We start from the raw sequence: 24,493 nt of genomic DNA on the forward strand, positions 1-24,493 counted from the left end.
CACCCCATTTGACACCGTGGAAACTGAGACCTCCCTGGAGAAAGCCTGGAGTGGAAGCCCCTAGGAAAAGTGTTTCCTCTCGAATCTACTGTTTCCATCTTGTGTGTCTTTTCTCGCAAAGAGTAAACAGTCCTTTAAAAGGCAGACCACCTTATCCCCAAATTGACAAGTAAGGTTGAAGTAATTACTGAAATATAAGAGATTTACAATATAGCAACTCTGAAGGTAATTATTTCTAACGACTGTCTCCAAAAGAAAAGGCATAAGTCAAATTTTAGGTGGTCCTCTACTTCCACAGATTCTACATAGGGCATTCAACTAACCACAAATCCAAACAATGGGGGGGGGGTTGGGGAGGCTGGTTTTTTTGTTTGTTTTTGTATTTTGTTTTCCCAGACAAGGTTTCTTTGTGTAACAGCTCTGACTGTTCTGGAACTCACTTCGTTGACCAGGCTGGGTCCAAGCTGGCAGAGATCCTCCTGCCTCTTCCTCCTGAATGCTGGGATTAAAGACATGTGCCACCACTGCCCAGCAAATCATAGGGGTTTGTATCTATGCTGTATGTGAACAGCCTCGCCCAGATTCCTTAAAGAATACAATACTTATTTGCATGGCATTAACTGTTATAAGCAAGTTATGGATGATTTAAAGCCTATGAAAAGATTCCGTTTTATATGCAAATATTATGCTATGGGTTACAAGGGATTGCTCATTTGCGGATTACGCTATATAGAGAGTAATAATAGAAACGATCTCCTGTGGGTACTGGGGAGGGTGAGTTTTTTCTGCTTCATAAGCCACTATTATCTGAATAATCCTGTCTTAAAAATAAAAACAAACAAAAAACCTGACTGACTATGGTTTCAGTGTAGAGCACATGTGTTCAGTACCCAACACAGCAGTAGGGGTCAACCAGGGCTGGCAGGGTAGCTTAGTGGAAGAATACTTTGTACTCAGGCTTCAATTCTCAGCACTGCAGAAAAGTAGGGGTGGAGCGGGTGTATTTTGTCTGTAAGCTAAACGGGGTGGGGAGGAGTGGAGTGTGTTTTGTCTGTGAGTTTCTGGCCTGAAGTGTGAGGGTGGTTTCTTCTTCCACAGTGAGGAGAAGAGTTTCTCCTGTCTCAAGATGGCTTTGAACGACACAGAGCTCCTAGAAAAACCAGAACAAAGGCATGAGAAAGTATTTCCTAGGGATCAAAGTTGATGGTCATGAAATCTGTCAGAAGAACACACATACACACACAGAGAGATGCATACACATACACACTGGCGCGCACACACACACACACAATCTTTCTTGGCTGCAGGGTGTTTTTAAGAAGAGAGAACGCACTGTCCTGCTGCTATCTGGAGCTGAAAGGGATAACAGAATGGAGGTGTCTCTTTGCTAGTCTACAAAATTGCTATAACTATATTCCAGGCTAGGGTTTGAGTGGCAGTTTAAATATGCAGGTCTAATTAATGATAGGTAGTTTCTTTGGGACATCCAGGGACAGTTCTCATACCACTTTCAAAGCTTCTTTTGGTTCAGTATTGAGAGCAAACCACTATCAACAGTTCTGTGTATACTTCCTCTCCATGACTAGCCAACCTTGGGTTTCCTGAATGGTTACGGAATGAAGAACCTATCTTGCTTGCCTTATTGACTTTTTATATTTTCACAATATAAATCCTTTGAGACGGAGAAGGTACAAATGCCAAGCCTATATGAAAGAGAATGCGACCCACAATAGCATGCTAAGTAAAAGCCATTCAAAATAAAACTGTGCAATTGCTTAAGCTAAAACGTTAACACATCACTTGGCAATGGTTCCTTCTCCCTAGAGTTCTCTGATTTGGGTTATATTTTTTCAGTAAAGTGTTCTTGCAGTTTGGCATCCACAGGAAGCAGACTCTGAAGCAGTTTAGAAAGTGGAATGTGTTTAGGGAGTGTCCTTGGGACAAACCTTCCTGGGAGGAACAGGAGAGGGCAAAGGGAGAAGTTGACAAGAAAATAGGATGCTGGCACCATTAGGGAGCCACAGAGCAGAATAGCAGCCATGGTTGCCCTGCGATAGGCCAAATGTTTGGGGCTTTATCGCCCCACCTCAGTGGAGGGAAATCTGCAAGAGGCTCTGCTGCCAAGAAAGCTGCAGCCAGCAGCACTCCCAATAGCTGGAACAGTCCTTCCAGAAGGGAGATCTAAGCAGTGCATGTCTACACAGCGAAAGGTACTCAAGTGCATTGGGAGCAAATGTTGGAATTTGTACACACTTTAGATATTTCATGTGGTGACTGACTTTGATCAACTGTGAGTTTTCACTCATTGAAAAACTTTCCTTAGAACCTCCCACCAATCTACAAATCCCTATCTTCCTCAGGTGAAGTTTATTGATGGCATTCAGGAGAGTAGGGCTCCCTAAGCACCCCCCTTTTCTCCTAGAGATCTGGGATGGAAACAGTGAGGGGAAATGTTCATTAGGACTGGACTCCTCAGCAACTGAGGGCCTCTCTCTTCTCTGTTCTTTTTTGGTTGCTGGGACTTCAACTCAGGACCTCTGGAAGAGCAGCCAGTGCTCTTAAGCTCTGAGCCATCTCCAGCTACCTTCTTCTCTGTCCTTGTTGGAGTGGGTGGTTCATGGCTTCTTACTCCTGGGAAATCATGCGGGCCATGAGGTCCACCAACCTGTTGCTGTAGCCATATTCATTGTCATATCAGGGCTTTACCAGCCCCAGCCACAAAGGTGGAAGAGTGGGTATCACTATTAAAGTCATAGTGGATAAAGGAGAGAGACAACCTGGCCCTCAGTGTTGCCCAGGATGCCCTTGAAAGGTGGGCCCTCTGATGCCTGCTTCACCACCTTGATGTCTTCATCCTTGGCAGCTTTCTCCAAACAGCATGTCATGTCCACAATGGGCACATTAGGGAAAGGAACATGGAAAGCCATGCCAGTGAGTTTCCTGTTCGGACTTGGATGGCACTGTCCACAGCTTGGCAATGTCAGTGGATGCAGGAATGATCTTCTGGGCAACTCCAGAGCCATCATGCCACAGTTTCCCAGAGGGGTCATCCAAAGTCTTCTGGATGGTGTCATGGACTATGGTCATGAGTCCCTTCATGATGCCAAAATTGTCATGGGTGACCTTGGTTGGTGGATGGGGTGCTGAGTTGTTGGCGGGGTAGAAGGCAATGCTGATAATCTTGAATGAATTGGTATTCTTCTTGTGGTTCACATCCATCACAAACATGGGGCCATCAGCAGGAGGGGCATAGATGATGACCCTTTTGGCTCTACCCTTCAAGTGGATCCTGCCCTTCTCTAAGGTAATAGAGACAACACCATTACCCTATCTGATATTGATGGAATCTTACTCCTGGCAGAAGAAGATGGTCTTCCTGTTGATGACAAGTTTCCTGTTCTCAGCCTTGTCTGTGCTGTGCATCTTGCGGTAGGTGCAATCTTACAAGAACATATAGAATATGTAGTTGAGGCCAATGGAGAGGTTACTGATGGCAACAGCATCCACTTTGCAAGAGCTGAAGGCAGTCCTGGTGACCAGGCACCCGATATGGCCCAATCATTCACTCCTACATTCACAATCATGTGTCTGGGAAGAGTCTGACATTGCACAAGAAGATTGGGATGGAGGGTAGGGAAGCAGAGAGCCTCTCTTGATTCTCACTCATTCTACCATTTATCCTTCATTCTAGAACCTTCTGGAAATTCTTGATATTTGCTTTTTTTTCTCTTTGTTGAAACCTTCCCTGTTTCCAAACTCTTCCCATGGAAAATAGCTAGTAAGCTTTACATTTTAAGCATTGAAGATTATGTACATAATGAAACCTTGTCTTTAAAAAAGAAATAAAAATATGCAAATATTTAAATATATATAAATAAAAATAAAAAGAGGTCATATTTTTTAACTATGGAGCACAGAGTAAAAAACATAAGAGGGAGAAAAAAATAAACGAAAAATAGCTGGTATCACTTAAGGATTCACCAATAGAGCCTACAAGATGGCTCAGTGGTTAAGAGTGGTTGCTCTACAAGCATGAGGAGCAGAGACTGAATCCCAGCAACCTCATAACAACCAGGTACCCACAAGCATTTTAATCTACCTCTGAGGGAGTGGAGTCAGCAGGATTATTAGAGTTTGTTCAGAGAAAGACAATTACTCAGGTGAGAAGTTGAACGTCATAGGGGAAGACAGCACACACCCTCTTCAAGCTTCCATATACAAACAAGCATGCACCCACACATGTGCGCACGCACACACACACACATATACAATCAAATAAATAAGCAAAAGAAAAATTTCAATTTTATTCCTTCCACTGCTCCATGTGGCCAGTCTAATTTTAATCATAAAGAGAAATGATGGATTTCAATGAATTTTCTCTTTTGTATTTCTGTTTTGTCTTCTATTCCGTTAGTTTCTGTTCTGATCTTTATTGCTTCCTATTGGCTTGACTTTGGTATTCCTCCCTTTCTATTTCTGTTGTGGACAGCCTCAGCTAAGTCAGTAACTTAGAACATTCACTTTTCTCACAAGAAGCCTTTAATTACTATAATTCCCCCTTAAATGCTGCTTGATGACATTCCATGAGTGGGACTACAGTGACCTTTTCTTTCCATCCAATTCAAACACGTCACAGTTTGCTTTGATTTATTCCTTTACACAATGCATGTATGTGTCTGTGCCCTATGTGTGCGGGTGTCCACAAAAGCCAGGAGAGGAGGTCAAGCGTCCTGAAGCTAGAGTTACAGGTGAGCAGCCCTACATTGGTGCTGGCAACCAAACGCTGGTCCTCTGGGAAAGCAGAAAGCCCTCTTAAAACCACGGAGGCATCTTTCCAAACTCCTACCCATGCATTCTTTAAATTATATTATTTAAATTTCAAACGGTTGAAGATTTTATTGATCTCATATTTAATTCCATCATAGTCAGAGGCTGTATAGATTGGTGGAGTTTTTTATTTTTATTTTTTTTTAGTTTTGAGGGATGTTTCATATCTAAGAATTAAAGCTGTCTTTGTAAATGTTCCTTATGTGGGTAAAAAGAATGGTGTATTCTAGTATTGCTGGAAGAGCTCTATTAGTGCAATTGAGGTCGTGGAGGCTGATAAAAGTGCTGCCCAACTCTATACAATAGCTGGCCCTTTGTCTACTTATTCCACTGATTACTCAAAAAATAGTATTGGGATTTCTAATTTCGATTGTAAATGTATCTGTCTTTTTCCTTTCAGCTTTATAATTTTTTATACTATTTATTTCTAAGTTTGTCTAGTAAGTATATAATGTTTATATACAAGTATAATATCCTTTTAAAAATTATCACTTTATCAGGGCTGGAGAGATGGCTCAGGAGTTAAGAGCACTGCTCTTCCAAAGGACCCAGATTCAACTTCCGGCACCCACATGGCCTGTCTGTAACTCTCTGCAACTCCAGTTCCAGGGGATCTAACACCCTTACACAGACATACATGTAGGAAAAACAAAAATGCACCTAAAATGAAAATAAATTATTAAAAAATTATCTCTTCTCATTATGAAATGACTATAATTGGTAATATTTTTGTTCTGAAGTCTATTTTCCTCAAATACTAATATAATCACTCAAAGGTTTTTTTTTGATGAATGTTAATATGGTATATTTTCCCATCTTTATACTTCCTTTTGCAAACAAATTTTTGTAGAAGCACAAATTCTTTTTAAAAACATTTTATTACATAGGCTGGAGAAATGGTTCAGAAGTTAAGAGCACTGGTTGCTGTGTCCTCTTCTAGAGGACACAGGTTTGGTTCCCAGCATCCACAAGGCTACTTACAACCATCAGTAATGCCAGTCCTAGGAGATCTGATGCCTTCTCCTGACCTCTGTGAGAACCGGGCGTGAATGTAGTGCACAGACATATATGCAGGCAAAAAGAATGTACATATTAAATAAAATAATATACAATTTTATTACATTTATTTTATTGGGAGATATATCATATTGCTTGTGTGGAGGTCTTTCCCTCCACTACAGACTAAAGTCAACAGATTTGCAACTAGCACTCATATCTCCTGGGTTTTTTTTTGGGGGGGGGTTGTTTTGGTTTTTGTTTTTTGCTTTTTGAGACAGGGTTTCTCTGTGTAGTCCTGGCTGTCCTGAAACTCACTCTGTAGACTAGGCTGGTCTTGAACAGAAAGATACCTGTCGGCCTCCGCCTCCTGGGGCAGGGATGAAAGGTGTGTACCACCACCACCACCTGGCCCACTGAGCCATCTAATCCAACGTGTTTTTACATTAAAAATGAACTGACTATAGACAGCATACAGGTAAGCCTTACTCTTTTATTCAATTGGACTATAGCTGTCTTTTAAAAGAGATGTTTATATTTAGTGTGGTTACTGATACAACCATATCTAGATATACTTCTTTTCTATTTATTTTTTATGTGTTCTATCTAGTTTTTGTTCATTTTTATCACTTTTATAGTTACCATGATTTACTGACTTTTAAAGAATACTTTGTTTTAATTCTTTGTGTTTTCACTTACCTAGCTACAACTCTTACCTAGCTACAACTCAGGGTTTTTTGTTTGTGTTTTAGGGTTGTTGGGATTTTTTGGTTGAAGTTTGTATATGTGTGTTTGTCTTGAGATTTATAGTACACATTTTTACTGTATCAAAATCTTAAAGACTCATTTATAGGATAATGTGTGGACCACAACAGACTTCTATTGTTCCTTCTGGGTCTTTGTATTATTTTAGTCATGTTAGGGAACCCATAGTGGATTGTCTTTTCACTAAGCAATGGCTTTTAAAGAGAGTGTTTAAATGAGTAAGTCTTATAAACATATGAACAATTTCAGGTTTTCTTTTTTTTCTTTGTATAGAAATATAGGGTCATCTGGTACGTTTTTCTTCACACCTGAAATATATCTTTACTATTTTGTGTGTTTTAGGTATGGTAGAGATTGGTTCTCTCTGTCTCCATATGCTGCAAAGGTCTTTTTTTTATCATCATTTATTTTTAGTTATTTTCTCTGAGTATAAGATCTATGTTGACAGATATTCTTTAGTGATTTAAATATGTCATCTTGATAGTTTTACTTCTGAGAAGTCTGCTATCATCCTTATCTTTTTGCTTCTGTATATAATTTTTAAAAATAAAAAACATCATTCTGCTTTTCTGGTTTTCTTTTTTTATAATGTTGATGCTGCTGCTACTGGTGGTGGTGATTCTTTTTATTTTATTTATATTATTGTTGTGACAGAGTCTTGCTACGTAGATCTGGTTGTCCTGGAACCCTGGAATTCTCTGTAAACCAGGTTGGCCTTGAATTCCTGGAAACTGTATTGGCCTCGTGAGTTCTGGAATTAAAGGGCAGATACACACCACCATTCCCAGCTTATAATACTCTCTTTTAAACAGATACTTTTAAATTATGCATGTGTGTGTTTGTGTGTCTGCTTGCGTGTGTGTACAGCAGCACACAGGTGCCCAAGGAAATCAGAAGAGGGCATTAGAGGTACCCAGGCACCTCATGTGGGTGCTGGGAACCTAACTCCAGTGGCCTGGAAGGGCAAGCAATAAGCACTCTTAACCACTCAGACATCTCTCCAGCCCCACAATCTTTTTCTTAATCACGAGCTTTATATTTAATTGTGTAATTCATTAGTAGAATTTTCTTTATGCTCTTGTGCTTCGGATATACTGGGTTTCTTTGGTCAAGGGGTTTTAAGTTTTCATAAAGCTTGGAAGTTTTTAGCTATAGCCTCTTTAAATATGTCTGGTCTCTCACTGTTCCTGTACATATTACACACTTTGGGATCTCTGGCTGCACATGCAGTTCATCTGTTTAAAGTTTTCCAATGTTTTTCTTTGGGTTCTCCTTCTTATTTATCTTCTCTAGGATCACGAAGTATAGGCTCAATGTCCTTTATTTATGGCTAGAAACCAAATATGAGTGAGTACATCCCATGTTCCTCTTTTTGGGTCTGGCTTACCTCACTAGGATAGTGTTTTCTATTTCCATCCATTTGTATGCAAAATTCAAGAAGTCCTTGTTTTTTACTGCTGAGTAGGAGCCTAGGCAGTTTGGATGCTCACCTTACTAGACCTGGATGGAGGTGGGTTGTTCTTGGACTTCCCACAGGGCAGGGAACCCTGATTGATCTTTGGGCTGACTGGGAGGGGGACTTGTTTGGGGGAGGAGGAGGGAAATTGGAGGCAGTGGCCGGGAAGAGACAGAAATCTTCAATAAATAAAGGTCTGGCGCCCTCTTCTGGCCTCCAGGCATATACACAGACAGAATATTGTATNATAAATAAATAAATAAATAAATAAATAAATAAATAAATAAAGTTTTCCAATGGGTTATTGGGTGCTATTTGCTATTTGTTGCTGTTGTTATTGGTTTTTCTCTCTTTCACTTTTATTTAATTTTTCTTCAAGTTCACCACTCTTTTCTTTTGCAGTATTTAATCTGCTCTTAGCCTCATTAATGATTTTTCTTTCGTCTCAGACATTCCTTTATATGATTGGATTAGAGCCTCTTTATACCATTATGTCTTTCCTCAGATGTCCACATATTTTCTTCTGCCTTCATGGCTAGATGCAATCTAGTTATAAGAACTGTTTATCCTCATCTGATCATTAGCATCTTTTCCTATTGATAGTTTTCTCTCCTTATTATGGATTGAATACGCCTATTCCTTTGCATATCTAGTAATTTTAATAGCTAATAGACATAGTAAATTTTAATTTTTTAACGCTGGGAGTTGATTTTATACTTCTTTGTGTAGTCTTCGTCCTTGTCGTGGAACACAGTTGACTAGTATAAGACATTTTGGTCCCTTGGAGAACTGTTTTTAACTTTTGCTAGGCAATAGGAGCGCAGGCAGCGATCTAGGGCCAATTTGATTCACTCCTAGGGCAATGCTCTCTTCAATATTCTAACTCGTCCTTTGTTTCCCCACTGAGGTTTTCTCACTGAGCGGCAGGAACGTTTCTGACTCCCATCAGTATCTCAGGACTTGTTGCTCCCGCTCCACTTCGTAATTCTTCCTCCTGCTTTGAGCGGTGTCTTGGTATGTACTGTTAGTCAGCATTCAGCTGAACGCTTGCAGGAAAAAAATCCTCTTTGTTGGCTTCCATGAGGCTCTCTCTTCTCCCAAACTTCCTCCTGCAGCTCTAATCGTGTTCCCATGTGCTTTCCATTTGGCTCTGTTTAGAACCCCCAACTGCACTGTCTCCTGGAACGGGAAAGCACCAGGCTCATCCCACTTCATTCGGTTTTCCCTAGCACTTCCCTATGCTTGTCTTCTGGTATGTAAACCTCATTTCTGGGCAGAACTTTTCCAGGTGAGATGCTAAATGCAGTCATATCCTGGCTGGAAGCATCGGTGTGCTCCCTTCTTAGATGCTGCCTGACAAACGGGAAGTACAGTAAAGCGTTTCTGGGACACACTGAAGGGCAATTGTAATCTCAGGAGAAAGCAGTCGTGCCAGCGTTTGAGATGCATTGTGAACTATTTGGTTTTTTTATGAAATACCACTTTCTAATTGAAAGCACATGGCTGATAAATTAGGAGTAGTCACATTTGGACGCTTGGTAGGCACTTATTTTAAAATTAATAACCGGCACCCCTACCCTTAAGGACGATGACAACAGTCTTTGTCGCCAATGATAACATTGGCTTTTTCAAGCAAAAATGTGATTTGGAGAGTTTTTCTTTTGTTTCTACCACTATATCCTTAATAATTTTATTTTGGTTAGCGATTTTTCCCTGATGAAATCAGTGATTTTTAAAGTGTACTTATAATATAAAATGTCCAACTTTTGGAATGTTTGTATATAATTCAGAGAATCAATATTTAACAGATTCCCAATCAACATGTTATAAACCCACAAAGAAAAGATACACTCAAAGTAAATGAGGCCAGGAGGTTTTACCTCTAACAGAGTAAGGAAGTTTACACATTTGATTTGAGATTCTAAATGGCAACTGACTCTTGGACCATGTTTGCGAAATTTCAGCTGAATAATGAAGGTTTTCAATAGTTATCTGAAAATTATATTAAAATTCTCCCCTCTTCTTTCTATACATTTATGTGGAGCCAAGTTTTCTTTACATACTTTAAGCAATAACAGGTTGAATGTAAATGTCAGAATCGAGCTATCTTCTAAGAAGCTGGACATTAAAGAATTTTTTAAAACCAGATTCAACAATGCCACTGCTCTTACAAAATTCTTTTTGTTTTAGAAAATATAGAGGTTTTTTTATATGTAAAAATGTGCTACGTAATGAGTAATGCCTTCATTATTTTTAAGAAATTCGTAATTAAATATTTATAAGGTACTTGTACTTTTTGATACAACTATTGATAGGCATCATACACATAAATAGAAGCTACTTGTGGTCCTCCATAATTGTTATTAATGTTAGGGCTCTTGAGGCAAAAATACTTAAGAACCATTGGTCTCAAAGCTACTTTACTTTGGAGAGAGTATATATTAGGCCAACATTTCTAACTGTACATCCACATTAGAGTTGTTTCTAGTGTGTGGTCTTGGCATGGGCTTGTCTAAAAGTTCCCCTGGTGATTCTAACCTGCAGCCAAGACTAAGAAACACTGGCATTGAGCCACGTGCTTTGAGAAACACATTAGCAAAAACCCTATCACATTAATATTAACACTAGAAATCATGGTGCATAGTAGTTCTTTAGTAAGGCCCCAAGGGTGAAAGTAAAAAGATTGGAGATGGGCCATTCATAGACAAATTATGAAATGAACAGTTTAGATTTGAAATTCCTGGGACACTTAGCCTCTCCATTGCCCTACCTTTTGGGGACCCTGCTCAAATCTCAAGCATGCCTCCCTTTGTTCCTTTAATAGGCAAGGAGAATCAAAGGAGCCCACATCATATCTCTGCCCAAATCTGTCAACCATGGTTTTCAGTAATGAAAGGGAAATTCAAATATTTCCTCCTGAAGTCCAGTCAGTCTTGTGCTGTTCTTCAGAAATTTAAGGAATCCAGGTTTCAAGTCAATCTTTCCAACGCCACTCACAAGATCAGAGATCAGGTCAAGATGGAAACTGAAGTCAGGACAACAGGCTCTTCCCCGCTTTTCTGGTGTCCTCTCTTCCCAAACCCTTAGAACAACATCCAGTTTTCTCTCAAAGAAGGGGAGAGTCAGACTCCAGAATCCGCCATTCCTTTGTTTCTGTTTTGAGACGGTCTCACCCTGTAGACCTAGCTAACTGACCTGGAACTTGCAATACAGGCTAGGCTGGCCTCAAACACAGGCATCCACCAGTCTCTGCTTCCTGAGTTCTGAGATTAAAGGCATGTACCAGCATGTAGCATGTGGGTGTTAATCTTGAATTTCCAAAAAACTTTCACAGACACTAACCTTGTACTTCCAACAAACTTCCCTGCATCCTTTTATAACTGTTGCTTTTTTAAAAAATTAAAATTTCTCTGAGGGCTCTGAAAACTAAAAATGTCCAAGATTCAAAGAAATGAATCTCTAACAAGGAACTTTTATACACTCAAAGAAACAAGAGTAAAGAGAATCAAAGATAAAGAACTAATGATGGAGGAAGGTCATTGGTTAATTAATAAAGAAACTGCTTGGCCCTCATAGGTTAGAACATAGGTGGGTGGAGTAAACAGAACAGAATTCTGGGAGGAAGGGGAAGTGAGCTCAGACGCCATAGCTCCCCTCTCCCAGGCAGAGGCGATGAAGCTCCGACCCAGGATGGACGTAGGCTAGAATCTTCCCGGTAGGTGCACCTCAGTGCTACACACATGAATAGAAATAGGCTAGGCAGTGTTTAAATGAATACAATTTGTGTGTTGTTATTTTGGGGCATAAGCCAGCCAGGCAGCCAGGAGCTGGGCGGCAGGAATGCAGCCCACAGCTTTGTCAACAAACTAAAGAGACTCAAAATCTATTCTCACAGAACAGACAGCTCTGAGATGCACACTGTCAAGATTATCAAGTGAAGTTATCATCAAGGGGTTGTCATGGGAAGAATCCATCATAAATGCTTATATATATATATCATGCATATATGTATGCCCAAAAACACACATATGTTGACTTGTAATTTAAAAAATTATGCTACAGAGAAACCCTGTCTCGAAAAACAAAAAAAAAAAAAAAACTTATGCTATATTTTTTGGCATCCTGCAGGATCAACATGCTAGCAAAGCACCAATTTCTACTACATGGAAGTTCTATTTTAAGAACTTACTTCTAGCCAGGAATGGTAGTTCACATCTGTAATCGCATAGGTAGGAGGATCCTGCAAGTTCAAGGCCAACTTGGGCTACCTAAAAATTCCAGGCTGGCCAGATCTGTAAAACAAACTTGCTTCCATTCAGTTGATATAAAACTTGAAAATATGGCCAGGGATATTAGGTGTGTCAACAACAGTATACGTTTAAAGATCCTCTAATTCTGAAAGCCAGTATATTGGTAATATCATCACCTTCATTGTGAATAGCAAGAATATTAAAGCACAAAGCAGTCATCTGTTAAAAGCCATACGAAGCCAATTAATCTACTCTAGTCTATCCTTGTGTTAGCCTATTTTCTATTGTGACGAAGCTCTTTCCCTTATGTAATTCATAAGGAAAAGAAGTATCTTTCAGTTTTGAAGGCTGAAGGTCCAAGCAGTTTTGGTGTTAGCTTTAGTGAGGGCGTCTTGACTACATCAGATCATGACAAATGACATCATGGGAGGAGCCCGCCCACCTTAGGAAGAGATCACACATCAAAATAGAAACCCAGAGCATGGCAAGGGCAAGAGCATGGTAAGAGCTTGATCTTACTCTTGCATACCAATTATTATACCTCTCTCTCTTGAGAACTCACCAAGGTCCCATAGTGATCATACTGGGGTCTGGTAGCATGTTCTGTGGGTAACGTCCTAGCATCTCAGAAATAGTGTTTAGGCTCCTTTCTCAGACGCTGTACTTTGAGGGACAGACCTTCTTGAGAAATTCAAAACAAAGTCCAAACTCATTTCTCTGCTTCTCAAGTAGAGATAAGAGCAGCTGAGTTGAAGTAGAAAGACAGAAAAATGTCGTTGGAACCAAATGACTTCCATCTTTTCTTCTTCACCCATAGTCTACTCACTGTGAGTGGTAGAAGTCCCCACACCCCACAAATGTGTCTTTGCTCCTTCGTGGTCATCATTTTGTTATTGTGCTGGCTAATTTTGTGTCAACTTGACACAAGTTGAAGTTATCTGAGAGGAGGGGAACCACAGTTGAGAAATTGACCCATAAATCAGGCTGTAAGCAAACCTGTAGGGCCTTTTCTTCATTAGTGATTAATGTGGCCCTATTGGGATGGAGGTCCTAGGCTCCATAAGAAAGAAGGCTGAGCCACTACATCAGCTCCTGCCTCCAGGTTCCTGCCCTTTTTTGAGTTTCTGCCTAATTTCTTTCAGTGTTGAACTGTATGAAAACGTGAGTGAAACAAACCCTTTCCTCCACAAGCTGTTTTTGATTATAATGTTTCCTCACAGCCATAGTAATTCTAAGCAAGTCAGAAACTGGTACCAGGAGTGGGGCGTTGCTATGAAAGCCGGAACATGTTGTTTTGGAAAGAATTGTGAAAGGAAGGACATCCGAACTTTGGGCTAAAAAAGCCATTAAGTGTTGAGAGGTAAGCGGACTGTTCTGTAGGAGCTGGAAAATAATGTTGAGAAGAATGCGGATGATGGAGGCTTCATTGTGAAGTTTCAGGAGGAAGTTTGAGAGTTAAAGACTCTGTCAGGGCCTTTGCTATTTTAAATTAAGAATCTGTAGCTGGTTCTGGTCAGCTGGGGCTGAAGAATTGGCTGTGACTAAGAAGAGACCAGGAGCACTGATGTGAAACCTTTGCTTTACTAGGACAACTGATGTTGGTTAGGTAGGGTTGGGAAATTAGCAGTGAGTAAGAAGAGACCAGCACCATTGAGGGAAAATCTTCTGGGAAGTAATTCTTCCAAGGCAGCACACAGAAGCTGGGTTCCAGAGGTGGTCAAGGTAGTACCTATACTGGCAGCCAAACTTGAGCTTGTGTAAGAACCTCCCAGGTGGCACTAGTTTTGAAGGACAAAGAGGTCATGAGAACAGATGAATGAACAGGAGAGGCCATTGGTGAAAGTACAACCTCGGTAGCAGTTGGAACTCCATCACTGAAGGTGCCATAGAAAGAAGATGAGGCTTGGCACCATGAAGAGAGTTCAGAAGAGGCTTCTGGTGAAAGTACTGCCCAGTTGCTGCAGAAAACCTCAGGATTTTTGAGATGCCAGTACCATGGGACTACAGCCAAGGATAGCAGAAGCCATGAACAGGCCTGAACCCAAGAGACAAGTCATCTGTGCTGTGGTAAGCCCTCTGGAGGAGTGCAGAAGATTGTAAGTGAAACCCAGACACTGAACACAGAGTTATTTATACTGCTGGAGTTAGTTTTGCTTTGTTCAGGTTATAATTGTGACCTGGTTTTTCTCTCGTGGAATAAGACAGTATTTATTTTGATTTTACAGGGATCCACAGTTGAGAGACTTTGAACTTTTAAAAAGATTTTGAAGCTTTAAAGAAACTTTGGATTTTTAAGGAGATTCTTGAATTTTTAAAGAGACTGGACTTTTAAAGCGTTTGAGATTTTAATATGTTTTATATTGTGCTATTTATTAATGTGAGATCTTGGGGATTAAAAAAAGAGAAAGATTCTTGTTAAATAGTGTTGCGTTGGTGTTTTGAGCTGAAGAGTGGTGAGTTCTTGAAGTTGGGGGGGGGGTCACATTGGGTAGCAAGTGAGGACTGACCTCTCATCTTCAATAAACAATTAAAAGAGCCAAAGGAGAAGAGGAAGAAAGAAAGAAAGAAAGAAAGAAAGAAAGAAAGAAAGAAAGAAAGAAAGAAAGAAAGAAGGAGGAGGCTTTACTCAGGGTGGCCACACTGGAATGAGGGACAGAAAGATCAAGAGACACTCCCTCCCCCACTTTCATGGGTACCCATATGTCCTTCTTCAAGGAATATGTATTTTTAAAAGTTGTATTTAAGATGCAAGTTAAGTCTTGAAGTTGCTAATGAAAGATGAGGAAATACTCTAAAATCATTTTCCAGAGGGCCCCAGAAGAGAAGGCTAAGAAATTCAACAAGTGCTAAGAGTGTTGTTAGCTGAGCATCGAGTGCTTAGCATGGAACCTTCAGTTCTACCCAGAACAACACAAATAAATGAAAATGACACAAACCACAGAAATAGTAACAGACTTTAAAAATAATGCTCATTATTCCATATATAGCTATTACGACCAATACTAACAGGAAGTGGCAACATAATACCTTAACTCAAATTCTGCCTTTAAGCCACATAGGTTCACATGTATACTATGTGTTTAATTATGTCTAGACTTGGTTCAAATTTAGACTAACTTCATGCCATTTTGTTTTATTTATATATCTCTAAACATTAGTATAGTATTTTGAGTGTTTTTGCAATTCTAAAACAGCATGGGCTGTGGCCATAAAATTTTATAGTTTTAGTTATTCTACATTATTCATTTTATAAATTAGATGAACTAACCCATTTTCAGTCTTAATGTTTGAAAAAGCATTTCAACAAGCTGATCATCAACCAGAGTATAGCTAAATTTCTGCCCCCACTGAAAAAGAAGCTTAAATTCCAGCAAACAATTTTAGCAAGACAAATCCCCTTCTGTTACTGCCAAGGCTTGATCTTTCAGGTTGTCACTTAGTAAGTTAGACACCTATTGCAGAGAACATTACAGTTTCAACTCAGAGATCTGGACAAAGCAAAATTATTTGGGGGGGCAGAGACAACAGAATCTCTGTGAGTTCTAGACCAACCTGGTTCCACAGTGAGTTCTAGGACAGTCAGAGATACATAGTAATACCCTGTCTCCAAAAAAAAAAAAACTAAAGTGTTTGACTATTTTTTTTACAATCTATGTGTTTATTTTGTCATAAAAATCTGTATTACAAATTAGGAGGAAACAAGGCAGTAATTTTTCTTTTGTTTTTGTTTTTGTTTCTCTAGACAGGCTTTTTCAGTGTAGCTTTGGAACCTGTTCTGTAACTCACGCTGTAGACCAGGGTGGCCTCAAACTCACAGAGATCGGCCTGCCTCTGCCTCCAGAGTACTGGGAATAAAGAAGTGCAAAACCAATGCTTGCCACAACGTAGCAATTTTATAAAGAAAAGTGGAAGGAAATTTCATGAGTAAAAAGGAGCAGCCATACCAGGACTGGACATCTTCATTCTATGTTGAGACAAAATGGTCTCCTTTCAATATTGCTTTTAGAATAGAGAAAAATAACATCAATCAAGCGTCTTGGGGAGAACTTCTCAAGTAAGAAGTCTTGCTTCACAAGAATGAGGCCCTAAGTTCAATCCCCAACACCCACATAAACAATCAGGCATGGCTTCGAGAACCCTAGTGCAATGGAGGGTGGAGAAAGGAGGAACTGGCTATCAGTGTAACTCCATGTACAATGAGAGAGCCTGTGTCAAGGAAACAAGGCAGAGAATGATGTAACAGGACACCTGACCTCTTCTGGCCTCTACATGCAGGCATGCAAATATAACACACACACACACACACACACACACACACAGTGATATTAAGAAAAGAAAATAAGGCAATGTCTCAGACAGGAAATGGATGCCATTCTGAGTACGCTATATATAGGATGCAGTAAAGGCTATTATTCAAGATTTTTACAGGCTGAAGATATGAAGGAAACAGAATAGTAGATAACTAACATGATTACATTTCTGTGGGTTATTACAGGTGTTTATCAAATAGAACAGTTAGTATGAAGTATTATTAATGTATAGTGTATGCATATCTTTACCATGAAAGTAGAGTTGTATGACCCTTAGAGACAAGAAAACTTTCTAAGAAGTATAGAAGCTTGTGATTTCATCACTGTACAAACATTAGATTTCACAAATGTAGTTGGTACTACAAAGTACACATGTAAGTTTTTATTTTATGATTTATTGTTATTTTATGTGCATTGGTGCTCTGCCTGCATGTGTATCTACGTGAGAGGGTCGGATCCCCTGGAACTGGACATACATACAGACAGTTTGAGTTGCCATGTGGATGCTGGGAATTGAACCCAGGTCGTCTGGAAGAACAGCCAGTGAGCTGTTCTTAACCACTGAGCCATCTCTACAGCTCCCCACATGTAAGTTTATACACACTGTGTGTTTAGTGTGGCATATAGCTCCTAGGGCCATGTTGAACAAAACAAACAGAACATTCAATCAAACACAATAGAGATAAAGAGATAACGTAACTATGAGATACATGAGGTTGCCACCAACAAAACAATAGCATTTACAGTAAGCTTTTAAAAACTATAAGTAGAAGCATTACACTCTAAAATAACAAGCAATATAGAGGGTGCTAGAAATACAGCTCAGTGGTTTGCACTTAGCATTCACGAGTTTCTGGGTTCAATCCTCATCACCAACAGAGTGCTAAACAAGTAAACAGATAAATGGTATGGTGGATACACACGCAGTAACACAGAGCTTACTGTTATTATTTAGCACACTAGTCAGTATTATGCTCTCTATATAATTAAATATGGTTTACTTTTACGCAACTGTCATTATTTAGTATACTAGTCAGTATTATGATCTCTCTATAATTACATACGGTTTACTTTTATGCGACTGGCAACACAGGTTTGCTTACATCAGTATGGTTACAAATACATGAGAGGAACTTCTCTCCCAATTTCTATTCCCTTATTTTGCTTTCTACTTATATTTTTTATGCTCTTCTCTGGGTTAAAGATTTGTCCATATCCCAGCCAATGGACTTCAACAGGAGCTATTTTCCCTCTCAATCAAATGTCTTTTATAAATGTTTGAGATGCACAAGTGGTTCTTGAAAATGTTCAGTGAATCAATAAATCAAAGAGTATAAAATCTCAAGGGGAACAAAATCAAATAAGCTAAATTAAGATCAACTTGTCTTCAGCTAAGTCAGCCACCAACATTAAAGGACAGTTTAACATCGAGTTATGTAGTCAGAAGCATGTTTGGAGACACTTGGGAGTTTTTAAATTTGAGGAGTCATAGTCAGGGTATAAGTTATAGTAAAATATTCAAGTCACTGCAGTGTAACTATAATTAAAAAAAAACAATGGATTTAATAGTTATCTACTCAGTGGTTTTATAGTACACCCAAACACTGTCATCTAGTAGCATAGAAAACAACAGTTCTGGTCACTTGAGGATAGCAGTAGGAATTTCCTCTCATGAAGCAGAAAGGAAGTCCTTCTACAGGCAGATTCCTGTGCCGTTTTAGCTGTTTGTTGTCTTTTTAATTGACACCCACAGAATCAAGTTCAGCAACTTGTTTCTCTGAGGAGATATAGACATAGATATTGAAAGATAGATATCCTTTATCATATATATATACGCATATATATCTTCTCTTTAACATGAATAATACTGGAATCATAAGCAATACTTATTGCACATTTTCTGAGAGCTGGCCAATAAAATATGCTTTCTGTGCATTAATATGATTAATCCTCGTGACAACTTATAGGGTAGAGACAACAATCATGGTAGACAGCCACGTGGTTGTGGGATACATAACAAGGCAAACTAATCACATGTGCACTGCTTTCTTCAGCCAAGTTCTCACAAAAATCCTATGATGTATAAAATTATTACCCCCTCATTTTGGGGCAAGATTAATTCTTCATGAGATTAAAGAGCACCAAGTCCCCAAATGGTAGAGCTTAGACTGCCATGCAAAGTCTCGCCCCAGCTCCTTTTTTCTTTTCTTTTTTTTTAATTTATTTAAGATTTCTGTCTCTTCCCCACCGCTGCCTCCCCTTTCCCTCCCCCTCCCCCAATCAAGTCCCCCTCCCTCATCAGCCCAAAGAGCAATCAGGGTTCTCTGCCCTGTGGGAAGTCCAAGGACCACCCACCTCCATCCAGGTCTCCTAAGGTGCCAGCTCCTTTTTTCTAATTAGCAAATTCCAAGTTATTTCCGTGTGGTGAAAGAGCCCAGGTGTCTTTGTTTTTGTCAACCCAGATGTAGTGATGTCTGTAAGACCTTTCTTCTTTTCTGTTGACTTTTGGGCTATAGTTAGTTGACACTATTTCTNTTTTCGAGACAGGGTTTCTCTGTGGTTTTGGAGCCTGTCCTGGAACTAGCTCTTGTAGACCAGGCTGGTCTCGAACTCACAGAGATCCGCCTGCCTCTGCCTCCCGAGTGCTGGGATTAAAGGCGTGCACCACCACCGCCCAGCGGTTAGTTGACACTATTTCAAAACCAGATTCTCTATTGTTTTCTTACTGATCAATACTTAGATAATTGGAAAAAATTTGTCCACCCCAGTGATTTCTGTTTGTCTTTGTGGTTTTCCCCAAGAAAGAGAAGATAATGTGTAAATGCTTATGAATTCCTTAAAAATGGATTTAACATCAAGTTCCCTCAGGCTGTAGAGTACTGAGGTTTAATTTAAGACTCTGGTTTAGGGCTGGAGAGATGGCTCAGTGGTTAAGAGCACCGCCTGCTCTTCCAAAGGTCCTGAGTTCACTTCCCAGCAACCACATGGTGGCTCACAACCATCTGTAATGAGATCTGTGCCCTCTTCTGGCCTGCAGGCAGAGTACTGAGAATACTGTATACATAATAAATAAATAAATCTTTAAAAAAAAAAAGACTCTGGTTTAAAACCAGAAATCACTGGGGTGGACAAATTTTTTTTCCAATTATCTAAGTATTGATCAGTAAGAAAACAATAGAGAACCTAGGTGAAACGTATGTGATTATCTCTCTTCAGTTATTAAATTTCTTAGTCTTCCTCTGTCAAATGATCATCTTTTTTTACTAAATGCTCTTCTAAATATATACATTATATATCAATGTTATATAAAAATTAAGTGAAGACACATATAAAGCTAATAAATAATGGAAATAAAGAGGCTATGTAGGATAAACAAAAATGTTTTCTATACAAAGAATGACTATATCTGAGTCAGGGCTGTATTAATTTGGACCTGGTTAGAGGACAGTAGGGAACTGTTGAGGAGTTTATCATGTGATATTTTAGGACTATTAGTTAACCAAATCATGACAATGAAAAAAGTTTGACAATTCAATACAAAATTACTAAGCCCTTGGAACTGGTTCAGATCTAATACCAAAAGAGGCAGGTGGATTTCTGAGTTTGGGGCCTGGTCTACATAGTGAGTTCCAGGACAGCCAGAGCTATGTAGAAAGACCCCGTCTCAAAAACAAACAAACAAAAAATTTACAAGACCTTGTGCTAGGTAATGAATGAATAAAAATAAGAGATGTTTTCCCACAAGTTCAGGAGAGGACAGGGCAGAGAGAACCCAGGAGGCTCTGTTCAAAGTGAAGACACAAAAAAGTATGGTAAGTGACCCAAGAGTTGTCTATTAAGAGTGATCCGAATACAGGATAATTACAGCTTGCAAAACAGAGATGATGACAGATGGAACCATCATGAATGTGTTACCAAGAATGTAACAGTTCGAGCTAGTCTAGGAGAGACCAATTAAAAGTCTATTAGAGTAACCTAGACTGAAATTGTGGCTACGGTAACTGACAGAATCAGGCGGGACGCTGTGAGATTGTAACTAGGGTGTCCCCGCTGATGAAGAGTCCACAGCACCCTTCCCCCATAATCATTTTACTAACTCTCCGGTGACACTTGAGTGGTGCACAAATTTCTCAGTTGTGTTCTAAGGTCATGGAAAAAAGACACAAACACAAAGTGAGTTTTCAGTAACCCACAGTCCATAAATTAAACCCAAGTGAAGTGGGTTTTGTTTTTGTTTTAATGACAACTCCCTCTAGTGGGTCCTCAGCAAATAGTGTTTTTCTGCATTTAAGATTTTAAAGCAGTCACAGCCATGCTGACCCTCTGAATTAGATGAGAGGTGTAAAAGATTCTGTCATTAAGGACATGAGGATTTACAGATCTAGCCAAAGAAGGAGAAGATTACAAGCTCCTTGTTTCATTTTTTTTAAAAACAAACAAACAAACAAAAACAATTACTGAGACGTCTTTAACATTCAGGTACAAAGTCAGTCTTAGCCTCAAACGACCTGTTGAAAGACTTAACTAGAGAAAGCAATTAAGAAGCAAAACGGCGAGACTGCAGCTCAATGAAATATTTCTATGTAAAGTACATGTTTTCACATAAACACTTCGGTCTCCACAGAGCAGCAGTTTAATTCTTGGAGAAAGTTACTCCCGCGGAAAGTAACTGTTTCTTTAAGGACCACAACAGAACGTGGAAGTCAAGAGTGTGATGAAACTGGGTGCAAACTGCTCCAATGAGATTCTGGGAATCTTGCTGGGAGAAGATTTTCCCCGGCTAGACTAAAGCATCTGTTGGGAAGTGGAAAGAGAAAAGGGCACAGATGGGCAAGGGAACGCTTAAAAAGAAGGTACCCTTGAATGAATCTGCTTTTCATCTTAAAGGAAGAGAACAGCAGAACATCTTTAAACACTTACACGAGCGCACACACACACACACACACACATTTTGATCGTATCACATCTCATCACCTCCTCATTTGAACCCTTTCTTCTTCTGAACTGGGGCCTTTCATGTCTCTTTGCGCCCCAATGAGTTTAAATAGAGATGCTTGCGTGAGTTTGAGTGAAGCTTTAAGTTCAAAGATGTAATCAGACTGATTTAGGTGCTGGTGGATGTTGGCAGCTTCCAGTTCCAGAGCGACGTCAGAAACGTGCTCCCACACTTTGTCCCCCAGGAGAAGAGCATTATACACATTTTTATTTTAAACATCTCGCCGCCTAAGAGGGATGGGGATGTAGCTAGTAGCACAGTCAGTACTTTAGCTCATTGCTGGCCTTATGGGTGTCAGCAGTGGGTTCAGTCTCCACTTCTATCCCAGGGGAGGAAAACGTCTCAGTTAACTTCAAATCCAGGACTATCCATTAATATTGCTGATTGTGTAGCACAATTGGCGGTCCTCTTGGGTTTATTCTCCCTCTGTTCTCAAAAGCTGCCCAGCCCCGGCATTTTGCATCCAGATACGCTAACTTTACCCCCTCCAACTGTAACAATATATTTTACTTGGAAGGGATAAAACGTCAACGTGGGCAAACTAGGTAGCTTTTGTGACAATGACTGTCAACTGCACAGATGTTTCTCTCGCATCAAGTATTTATAATTTAACGCACAGGGTCTTCTCCCCTCTGATCTTTATGTGGCTGCCACCCGGGTCCCCCACTTGCCCTACGTTCACTTTCACGCAGGTGGAAGTCTAGGTTCTGTGACTGTCGACTGAACTTTTGGTGGGCCACATGCAGTGTAAAGATGAACAAGAGGAAACACAAGGCACTTGCGTGCAAGCAGCGTCTCCAGTTTTACTGTGCCGCAGGTGAAGGCGAAGGGCTCTGGCTGTGTCGCTCAGTGACAACGGCCACCGGGAACGCAGGAGGAAGAACTTTGGAGGACAGTGAGACAGCACGGAGGATGGACACGGTCCTCCACGCTGGACACCGCACTCAGGCGGTCCCCTCTTGCCCCCGATCGCCATCGCCTGCCTAGCGGATAGCAAAGTGAGGGTTCGAATCCAGCGCGTCACTCGAGACTCTCACGGCCCGCTGCTCCGCGCTCGCCATCCCGCGGGGAACTTCACAGGGACTCAGAGCTTCGTGGCGTCCCCCTCCGTCCCTTCTTCCCCGGGGGAGCCAGACCCTCCACGGCGCACAGCGGGGAACTACAGCTCCCGGCAGGCCCCGCGCGGGCCGCGCGCCCCCGCCCGCGCGCCCCGGCCCCCCGCCCTCCGGCCTGGAGACGGGACGGGGAGGGAGGGCGGGAGGAAGGGGCGCGCGGGCGGCGGGCGGCGGGCGGCGGGCGGGCGGGACCGTGCGAGGTCCGTGAAGCCTCGCTGAGCTCCCGCTCCGGGACGGGGACGCGGACGCTGGCGCGCGCCGACTCTCTCCAAAGCGACCGAACCCGCTTCTGTAAGTAGTCGCCTGAGGGAGCGCGGAGCAGACACCGAAAAAAGTTCGCGCCGCCGCCGCTTTGTTCTCCCGACCCGTCGGGCTGAGGTGGCGCGGCCCCTCCCCCACCGCACGCGGCGGCGGCCGTGGCGACGGTGGCGACGGTGGCGGGACTCGGACCCGCGCCGGGCTGGGCGGCGGCCGCTGCTAGGCGGGAAGTCGGGGCGGCGCTCGGCGGGCGGGCGGGCGGCCGGCGGCGCCGGCGGCGGCCAAGTTCCGCGGTCCTTGTTGAGGCCAAGTTGGAATCACTCGGCTGCGGTGACCCACCGCGCCCTGCCCCTCGGGTAGTAGGGAGACCCGCCGTTCCCGAGCCCCGCAAACTAGTTCGCTCCCCGGCACCGTGCGGGGAGCCTTCCCGTGTCGTTGCTGCACTTTTTCGTGGTCCTGGGGACTGGAAGGGGCGAGTATCCGGGGTTTGGAGGATGGTGACCCCGGTTTCCTGACTTGGGAGTTGCAGCCTCGCTCTAAGGCGTTCTCGTTCCCCTGGGGAGCTTTGCCCTAAGGTGAAACACCCCCGAATGTGAAGCAATGAAGAAAAAGAAAAAAAAACACACACGACACGACTCGATTGCGTGTCGGAGGTTTTATTTCACATCATCGAAAATCAGAAGTATAGGCCGTGATGTCTGTAAGCACGAATATCAATCAGGCGACAGGCGACCTGCAGACTTTTCCGCACACAGATTGATGGCATGGACGTAAGTGTCCCTTCAACCACGCCCGTCCCTACAGGAAATACGACTATCGCTGTCATCTTTGATTAAAGAGGATAAGTTACAACTCGAAGTACTACTTTGTAGGATAGGGCCTTTAAAACCTGTAGGCACAAATGAAACAAAAATGTCCTCATCTGTATCCTGTAGTTGCACTAAAAAATACTTTTACGTTATACCTAGTGTTAGAGTTTTAACAATTTTGTTCAACCCACGCTTTAACTTTTAATGCCAAGAGGGCAGACAACCCTACAGATTTACTTCAAGAAGGCGTCCATGAAGTTCCCAGACTCAGATCTAAGTAAGATTTGCTCTATATAGGAACACTGTCTCCCTCCCAGTTACACTGGAGAGAGATGAAACAGCACTTCAGCCATAAAGTTGCTGGAAGTTTTTTTTAACAGTTTTATTTTAAAACGTCTCACAGGAAAAATCACTATAGGTTTTTCTTCATAGGATAGTATTAGAAATGGCATGGGCCTGAGAACGTGAGTTTGGAGTCCTTTTTATAAACCAGGGCAGTTCACGTTTCAGAAGTGCTAAAATTAGGAGGATTTTTTTCTTAAATGTATTTGACAGTTTCATACATTCTGATCACACTTACCCTGTCCCCATACCCCTCCCACCCCCTCGCTCCCGCCCCCATACCCCTCCCATCCCCTCGTCCCCGCCCCCATACCTCTACCACTCCCTCCCAACCCCTCACCTCTGCCCCTCATACCCTTCCCGCCCTCT

At 41.4% G+C, this 24,493-nt stretch overlaps 1 protein-coding gene and 1 pseudogene across 1 annotated transcript in view; one reads left to right on the top strand and one right to left on the bottom strand.

Moving 5' to 3' along the window:
• Positions 1–2,689: 2,689 nt before the first annotated feature.
• Positions 2,690–22,576, bottom strand: LOC126514566 (glyceraldehyde-3-phosphate dehydrogenase-like; annotated as a pseudogene).
• A 290-nt stretch (positions 22,577–22,866) lies between these two features.
• The window catches only part of Prkd3 (protein kinase D3), a 65,493-nt gene continuing 63,866 nt past the window's right edge, over positions 22,867–24,493 (top strand). Inside the window, exon 1 of the mRNA XM_050163546.1 lies at positions 22,867–23,006. The gene's annotated coding sequence lies outside the window, so the exon portion shown is untranslated. The remainder of the gene's footprint in view (positions 23,007–24,493) is intronic.

This window comes from Alexandromys fortis, unplaced genomic scaffold, assembly GCF_014885135.2.
Source record: "Alexandromys fortis isolate MF-2015 unplaced genomic scaffold, M_Fortis_MF-2015_v1.1 scaffold_136, whole genome shotgun sequence".
In the NCBI taxonomy this organism is placed as follows: domain Eukaryota; kingdom Metazoa; phylum Chordata; class Mammalia; order Rodentia; family Cricetidae; genus Alexandromys; species Alexandromys fortis.